The 9094-nt window shown below is 44.8% G+C and overlaps 1 non-coding gene across 1 annotated transcript; it reads right to left on the bottom strand.

The window, feature by feature from the left end:
* Positions 1–6946: 6946 nt before the first annotated feature.
* trnas-gcu (transfer RNA serine (anticodon GCU)) lies at positions 6947–7028 on the bottom strand. The gene has a single exon. It is a non-coding gene; the product is annotated as a tRNA-Ser (tRNA).
* Positions 7029–9094: the final 2066 nt, after the last annotated feature.

The raw sequence follows: 9094 nt of genomic DNA, 5'->3' as shown, positions 1-9094 counted from the left end.
AAATTTGTGCTGCTGCAGTATACCTCAATCTCTCCACCCTTCACCTACCATGCCACAGCACGTTCCTCCAGTAAGCGAATGGCCTACTATTGGCTTCCACCTCCACTACTGCATGAAAGCACTTTACGGTGGCCTTGCTCTGTAGTCTGGCACAGGATGGGCATAGGGTGCCCATCAAGAAAATGGAGCTCTGTCAGCAAAATGTTTAATATCTTTCCTATGGCCCCAGAGCACTGTCCATGGAGCAATTGTCTGTCATCAGTTATATTCTCAGGTGAACTTAAAATAACTGGTGTCAGCCCCCGTGTGCTGTTGTCTTTTCCATAATGTTTAGAATTATTCTATTTTTTTAAAAAATGAGTTAACTGAGACTTACATGGATTCATGCAGTTTTTGAACAAAGTACAATGTAACTCTGCAAGTACAAATTCACCCCACAAACGGATATATGCGTGTGTGTGTGTGTGTGTGTTTGTGTGTGTAGGAGGGTCTCTGTGTGTAGCTAGGATCACCTGTACTGTGACATGAACCCAAGGCTGCAGTTGAGGACATCCCCATTTGTACCGAACTTAGCTACCAGCCTCTGCTCGGGCACTTTTAGGTGCTGCCTGTTCCGAAGTCTGCCTTGGAGGATTGTCACCCAAAGGTCCGACGTGGAATGTCCTGGACAATGAAGTGCTCTCCAGCTGGGAAGGGACACACCTGTTTGTGATGGATGTGCAGTTCAATTCATCTGTTGCTGTAACCTCTGCTCGGTTTCACAAATGTACCATGCCTCAAAGCTTCCTTGCCTGCAGTGTGTTTTTTTGTAGATTAGATTACTTGCAGAGTGGAAACAGGCCCTTCGGCCCAACAAGTCCACACCAACCCGCCGAAGCGCAACCCACCCAGACCCATTCCTCTACACCTAACACTATGATTTTTAACTTCGTATTAGAATGTGGATCTCACAATTAAAACGGAGATGAGGAAGCATTTATTCTCTCAGACAGTTCTGGATCTGTGAAATTTCTTGTAGCAGAAGGCTATTGAGGAAGGGTCATTAGGTGTAATCAGGCTGAGATTGGCAGATCTTAAAACAGCAAAGATATCAAGCGTAAAGGAAAGAAAATGCAGTTCAAGGTTATCAGATCAGACATGAAACCATTCCATAGCGGAACAGACTTGATGGTCTGAATGGTGTCTTTCTGTTCCTAAAATTGTTGGCCTTAATATGAAGCTGTAAAAAAGATCTGAGTAAAATGTGCCAAATTAAAAATATGTGGTCCCCCAGAACACTGAACCGAAGTGAAGTGAACAAAGAACAACACAGAAATGGCAGATAATGTGGGTAATTGATCCGGAGTGATCAGTATACCAAGGTAAACAGGAAAAATGATATTCAGTATCTACATTGAATCTGGCTCCACAAGGCATGTAGTTAACTCTCACAAACCACCAGGCCCCTTCTATATTCCTGACGCCCCCTCCGTTCTTGATTTAAACTGATTGAACGTCAGGAAATTGGAGCTGACATTGCTGATGCGGAACGGTAACATGTAGGGAAGCGATTCTGACTGCTGTACAGCATCATTCTGCTTCGAAAGATCAGGCAGTATTTCATATCGATTACTGTAAACGTTAACATTTAACAAGCCATGACAGTGAAAGCATTGAATCCTCATCAAATACTACCAGGGAAGATTTCTGTTAACACCACCATGGACACCATGAGATTCATCATTCTATTCTCCCATCTTTCCGTGCATGATGCCCTCGGCTCCATTCTAGTCTTGTTGTTTGGCTTAAAACACTGAGGCGAACCAATCATCTGTTATATTGAAGTTTCTAATGTATGAGACCTTACCTCTAAGCTGGCAGTGTGCTGGCTCAGTGGTGATAACACTGGCCTTGTAAACTAGAAAAGTGTTTGAAATAACCCATTCCTGTTTTTCAGTCCAAGAATTTGAGCAAAACCGTTCGGCAGGACAGGAAATAGCGGGCGTTAGCAACGATCCAGTTTTGCAGCAGGAACGAGGTGAGGCAGTATAAACTACAGAGTAATGGGGAAATAATGGGCAGTGAACACTGGGACGGGACGGGCTGAATGCTTCCTTTCTTTGCTGTAACCAGACACTGGTGTTGAAGTCTGAAATGGGATAATATCAGCTAAGAGGGTGAAATTTTACTTTCTGATTGTTTTCTCCCAAGGCCCGTTTCACTCTTGGGGAAATGTGTCTGCGTGCTTCGGTCTGTGCGTAAAAGTAGGGCTCAGTTCCCCCAACTGGGTGTGAACACATTTTTCCCATCTCAAACTTCAATCCCATTTATTGTGTCTTACAAGATTAAAACGTTCCAGGGCAAGTAGCATTGAGATGAACACGTGAAACATCAGAGTTTACAAGGTTACAGATCAGGTGCTGGGAAGTGAGATGATGGGATCCATTTCTGTGTTATAAACACTCGATAATTCAGTCATTTTTGAGGGGAAACATATCTACAGTAACATAATTCCAAACACTGTGTTATGAAGAAACTATGCAACTGTTTCTGCTCTCATCCATGGTGGTCTAGTGGTTAGTATTCGGCGCTTTCACTGAGTGTCCTGTGTTTCATTACCGTTCAGGAAATCTGTACTTCTTGTTCCTGACGCAGAGAGAGCAGGTCCACCAGGAATCTGTTTAATGCCTTAGATCAGTCAATACCCTAGCCCTTGAAAGAAGTGAAAAGTGCGTTCCTCCTCTCTGCACAGTCGGACAGTTCATCCTTCATTTTCCTCTGATTCCACTTCCCAAAGAGTTTCAAAATACTGTTAAAACTGAGTCTCAGCTATTTCTTTTCTGTGCTTTTCATACACAGAAGCTGCAGCGATTGAGTGGGTTGGTTTCTGAAAATGAAACGTACCTATGAACAATGCGTGCTGCTATTTCAGGATTGCCTTCTCTGAAGCGCTGGGACATGACTGATGTTCTCTATGATGTGGAAGTGCCAGTGTTTGAGTTGGGTAGACAAAGCTAAAAATTACACAACATCAGGGCATAGTCCAGCAGGTTTATCTGGAAGCACTAGCTTCCAAAGAGCCGCTCCTTCATCAGGTGGGTGTATTTCTGCAGAAATTTGTTGTATGTGTCAACCTGCGCGATCTTTTGGAAGATCATCTGGACTTTAACCGATCGTTCGTGGTATCGATGGTACCCATGACTTGGAGGTATTGGTGTTGGATTGGGGTGGACAAATCTGAAAATCATGCAAATCCAGATTAGAGTCCAACAGTTGTCAATCACCTGATGAAGAAGTTGTTGCTTCCAAATATGCCTGTTCGATGCAACCTGGTGCTGTGTGATTTTTAACTATGATTGTTATTAGTAATGTTGAACTGATCGAAGACAGCGAAAGAATTTTCGTTCGTAGAGATGAAAATTCCAAATATTATCCACCTCAGTGTAACAAAAGCAATTAGCTTCGATGTGCTGTGAATTTCCACAATGCACTTGCGCCAAGTAAATTTTGAACCTACAAACATCTGATCCGTAGCCAGGTTTACGAATGGTTGTAACATTAGCCAGATGCATAGCTGAGATTTTACACTCTGCAGAGCTGTGTTGTTCACGAGGACATGAGCAATGACAGTAACAGTCCCAAGGTGAACAAAAAACAAAGATAATCACCATCATTGATTCACTTCAAATTGTCCTCAAATAAAACAGCCATTCACAATATGATCAGCCAATCAATGAGGTCACTGCTGATCGAGGAAATAACAACTTATTGTGCTGTGTTTCCACAATAATTCGAGGTAAACTGCAGCCTAATCACAACATCGCATTTCCCATGATTTTCAGCTTTAGATTACGTCAATGACCTGTCCGTTTTTGCAGGAAACTAAATAAAATGAAATGACTGAAAAAGTCCTTTTGGTGATGTAATCCAGTGAAGAGTCGGCCAGAAAAGAAAAGTCAAAGACCTGAAACATCACTCGCATTTCTCTCTGAATTAATGCGTGTCCCTGAGTTGAATATTTGCAGGACTTGTCTTCAATATCTAAAGATTTTTTTCCCGCGACAGATTCTTCATAAATCAATTAACATCTGAGGTGTTGAAACTTCTTTTACTTCAGATTAAATTAGTTGAATATCGTTTCCCCCAGCCTAATGTCCCAATACTCCCTCCTCCATCATGAAACTACAAGCTGATCTAGATGAGGTTGCAGCTCCCAACCTGAAGTTCCATTGCTCCTTGCTGCTCCATGTCAATAGAAACTGCTGCAAGTGAGACTGAAGCTCACACTCTGATGTCCCAATGCTCCCTGCTGCTCCATGCCATGGAAGGATGCTCCAGATGAGGGTGGAGCTCTCAGGCTGATTTCGCAAAGCTCCCTGGTTCATGTCAACAGGCGCTGCTCCAAATGAGGTTGGATCTTGCAGTCTGATGTCCCAATGCTCCCTGCCACTCCATGTTAATAAAAGCTGCTCCAAGTGTGGTTGGACCTCTAAGTCTGATGTCACAATGCTCCTGGTCCATGTCAACAGACGCTGCTCCAGATGAGGTGCAAGCTCCCAACGCTGGCAGCTCTCACACCTCTCTACCATATAGAAATACTGCCCACTGACCATTTCCACCACTGGAGCCATTGGTGGAATATCCGCACCATGAGAACCTAATCTTATTTTTCGTCCCCACCGAATCATTATTTCCAAAGTACTTTCTTTCTTAAACCTTATTTAGCATGTGCATATTGCAGTCAATGCAAAGTAAGATAATGGTGTTAACTGACGTATGTTCAATAAAAATTACATCTTATTTTTCATGTTGAGTTACTGCTCCTTGAAAAGGACAATGTTTGTAATGAAATCACAGTTTTATTCCGTGTGAGCGAACGTGGTTTGTATTATTTAAATTGAACTTGTTCACCGTGTAAAATGATGAAATAGATCTCAATTTCAAAACAAAATTGGGGTTGTTGTCATCCATCTTGAAATGTGGTCATAGAGTCATAGAGATGTACAACATTGAAACAAACCCTTCAGTCCAACCTGTCCACCCCGACCAGATATTCCAACCCAATCCAGTCCCACCCGCCAGCACCCGGCCCATATCCCTCCATACCCATCCTCTTCATATTCCCATCAAATGCCCCTTAAATGTTGCATTTGTGCCAGCCTCCACCACATCCTCTGGCACCCCACTCCATACACGTACCACACTCTGTGTGAAAACGTTGTCTCTTTTATATCTTTCCCCTCTCAAACTAAACCTATGCCCTCTAGGTCTGGACTCCCCGATCCCAGGGAAAAGACTTTGTCCATTTATCGTATCCATGCCCCTCATTATTTCGTAAACATCTATAAGGTCAGCCCTCAGCCTCCAATGCTCCAGAGGAAACAGCTCCAGCCTGTTCAGCCTCTCCCTAACGTTCAAATCCTCCAATCCTGGCAACATCCTTCTAAGTCCTTTCTGAACCCTTTCAAGTTTTACAACATCTTTCCAATAGGCAGGAGACCAGAATTGCACACAATATTCCAACAGAGGCCTAACCAATGTCCTGTACAGCCGCAGCATGACCTCCCAACTCCTGTGCTCAATACTTTGAACAATAAAGGAAAGCATACCAAACGCCTTCTTCACTATCCTATCTACCTGCGACTCCAGTTTCAAGGAGCTATGGACCTGCACTCCAAGGTCTCTTTCTTTAGCAACACTCCCAAACCCTTATCATTATTTGTATAAGTGCTGCTAAGATTTGCTTTCCCAAAATGCAGCACCTCGCATTTATCCGAATTAAACTCCATCTGCCACTTCTTAACCCATTGGCCCATCTTGTCCTGATCCTGTTTTAATCTGAGGTAATCCTCTTCGTTATCCACTACACCTCCAATTCTGATGTCATCTCTCAACTTACTAACTGTACCTCTTATGCTGATATCCAAATCATTTATGTAAATGACAAAATGTAGAGGACCCAGCACCGATCCTTGTGGCACTCCACTGGTCAGAGGCCTCCAGTCTGAAAACAACCCTCCACTGCCACCCTCAGTCGTCTCCCTTTCCGCCAGTTCTGTTTCAAAATGGTTGGTTGTCCCTTTATTCCATGAGATCTAACCTTCCTAATCAGTTCTCCATGAAGTCCATATAGATCACATCTACTGCTCTGCCCTTATCAATCCTCTTTGTTACTTCTTCAAAAAACTCAATCAAGTTTGTGAGACATGATTTCCCACGAAAGGCATGTCGGGTAATAGAACGAAATGTCTGTTAATGACATGCGTTCAAAGACACTTTAAATCATTTCTCATGTTTATGCTGCATTAATCTGAGGTTATTGATCCACAGTTTACGTTCACTTCCAGCAGTTAACATGCTAACTTCTCCAGTTGTTCATAGTTCAATGTGATGCATCCAGTGTGTGCATAACGAGAGGGAGATTGCTTCCCACATCTTGTGTTTATCGTTGTCTTATGTCCAGCCTTCATCAATGGCGAGAGCAAGGGGGAAAGGGCGAGACCAACGTGTCAGTCTGTCCGTGCCAATGCACGGTACTCACATTGGCAATTCTCTACTGTGCATTCACAGCCAGTTTTTTGTGTCTCTACAACCACCCCCTGCACCTTTTGAAATATCTCTATTATTTTTTGCTGTTTCCCTGCGCTCTTCCCACCATTGATGAATCACTTCTATCCAACCTGCTCCAGATTTCATATGACAAAACACTCACTAAGAAGCATTGCATGAAACATGCACTTCGCATCTCTAGTTATTTGGTTTTCCTGGATCTCTTTCATACGGTAAAAGTTCACAGCAGCTTGACTTGGAAAAGAAAACCGCGTTGGTTTTCATGATCACATTTCAGTCTAAATTTCAATGCAGTTTAGGCAACAGGCGCAAGTTATTGTTTGAGGATTTATATTATCATCAATGCATATAAACTGGCCACTGGAGTTCCATTTCCAATAGGACAGCTGTGATAATCCAACCAGGGCGGGGCTCGAACCCACGCGTGCAGAGCACAATGGATTAGCAGTCCATCGTCGTAACCTCTCGGCCACCTCGTTGCACATGCAGTCCAGCCGCTAGCCTAATCTCCCAGAACATCACAACCTCATCATCTCTGGGGAATTTCCCATTCACAGCCTCCAACCTCATTGTCCATGAACCCCGCACGGCTCGATTCGACCTGCTTCCTATGACCTGCTGTCTCAGCCTGCGCCTATCCGACCCAAATCATCTCTTCCTACCTCAACACCTTCCTGACTCCCCAGTCCAGGAAAGACTCACCTACGTTTGTGACACCACTTCATCTCCTTAAAGACTTTTATTTCCCTGGTCGACAACGCGTCATCTTCACCTTGGAGATCCAGTCCCTCTGCACATCCATCTGCCATGACGAAAGTCTCCATACCCTCTGTTTTTTCATCTCACCCCATCCTAACTAGTACCCTTCCACCGACACCCTCATACACCTGGCTAAACTGGCCCTCACCCTCAACAAATTTTCAGTCCAATCTTCCCACTTCCTCCAAACCAAAGGGGTAGCCATGGGCTATGCCTGCCTGTTTGTCAGATATGTGGAATTGTCCGTCTTTCACAGTTACACTGGCACGTCTCCCCACTTGTTCCTCCGCTACATTGATGAATTAATTGGCCCCACTTCCTGCTCCCACGAGGAGGTTGAACAGTTCACCAACGTTACCAACAACTTTCACCCCGACGTCAAATTCACCTGGATCTCCTTGGCAACTTCCTTCCACTTCTTGGACCTGTCCATCACCGTCTCCAGCGAATGACTAATGACAGACATATACTACAAGCCCACCGATTCCCACAGCTACCAATACTACACCTCCTCTCACGTCAACTCGTGTAAAAACACCATCAATATTCCCAATTCCTCCGCCTCCACCACATCTGTTCCCAGGGTGACAAACTCCACTTCAGAAATTCCCAATTGGTCTCCTTCCCACGTGGTTGACCTTGCCCTCCAGTGCATCTCCTCCACCTCAATCACCAACGCCCTTACATCCCACCCCTCCCGCAACAAGGACAGAACCGCATGGTCCTAAACTTTCATCCCACCAAACTCAGCATAAAACACATCAGACTCCACCACTTCTGTAATCTCCATACAGACCCCACTATCTGGTATATATTTCCCTCCATACCGTTATCAGCATTCCGAAAAGACCATTCCCTCCACGAGCCCCTTGTCAGGTCTACAACTCCCTATAAACCCACACCCCACGACTGGCATCTTTCCCTGCCACCGCAGGAAGGGTAAAAGCAGCGCCCACATCACTCCACTCATCTCCGTCTAAGGTCCCAAGGTATCCTTCCACTTCCGTTAGAAATTCACCTGTACAATTTACAATGTCATCTACTGCATCTGTTGAACCCAGTGTGGTCTCCTCTACATCAGGGAGACAGGGCACTTTCTTGCAGATCATTTCAGAGAACATCTTTGGGACGCCGCACCCACCAACTTCACCATCCCGTGACTGAACACTTCAACTCCCCCTCCCACTCCGTTAAAGACTTGCAGATCCTGGGCCTCCTTCAGCGCCAAACCATAACCACCCAATACCTGGAGGAAGAACGCCATATGTTCCGCCTTGGGACTCTGTCACCTCACGGGATAAGTGTGGATTTGAACAGTTTCCTCATTCCCCTTGCCACAAGTCCCAAGCCTCAAACTTGGCACCGCCCTCTGGACCCATTCCATCACTGCTTCTTCTGGACTGTCATCTTCTCCCTCACCTTCATCCAACTACCGCTTTCCCAACTATCTCCGCCCAACCCTGCACCCCTACCATTTATCCCTCAGTCCCGACTCATAACCCTTATTCATGTTGAAGGGTATACCAGAAAAGTGGATTTTCCTGCTCCTCGGATGCTGACTGACCTGCAGTGCTTTTACATCATCACACTCCCGACTCTGATCTCCAGCATCTGTAGTCCTAACTTTCTCCTAGGAATAATGAATGACCTCGGAGTGAAGATGCCCCTGATTGCAGTGATCACAGTGTGAATGAGCTTTGCGTTTATTTTGGGTGAGGGTAGCCTGGATCTGAGACGAGCGCTTAACACCCAGACAACGGGAATGGTATCAGATACCGAAGTTACG

The sequence above is a fragment of the Chiloscyllium punctatum genome, chromosome 18, assembly GCF_047496795.1.
Source record: "Chiloscyllium punctatum isolate Juve2018m chromosome 18, sChiPun1.3, whole genome shotgun sequence".
In the NCBI taxonomy this organism is placed as follows: domain Eukaryota; kingdom Metazoa; phylum Chordata; class Chondrichthyes; order Orectolobiformes; family Hemiscylliidae; genus Chiloscyllium; species Chiloscyllium punctatum.
Note: the sequence above shows the minus strand (reverse complement) of the source record. Positions and strands in the feature narration are given on the sequence as shown.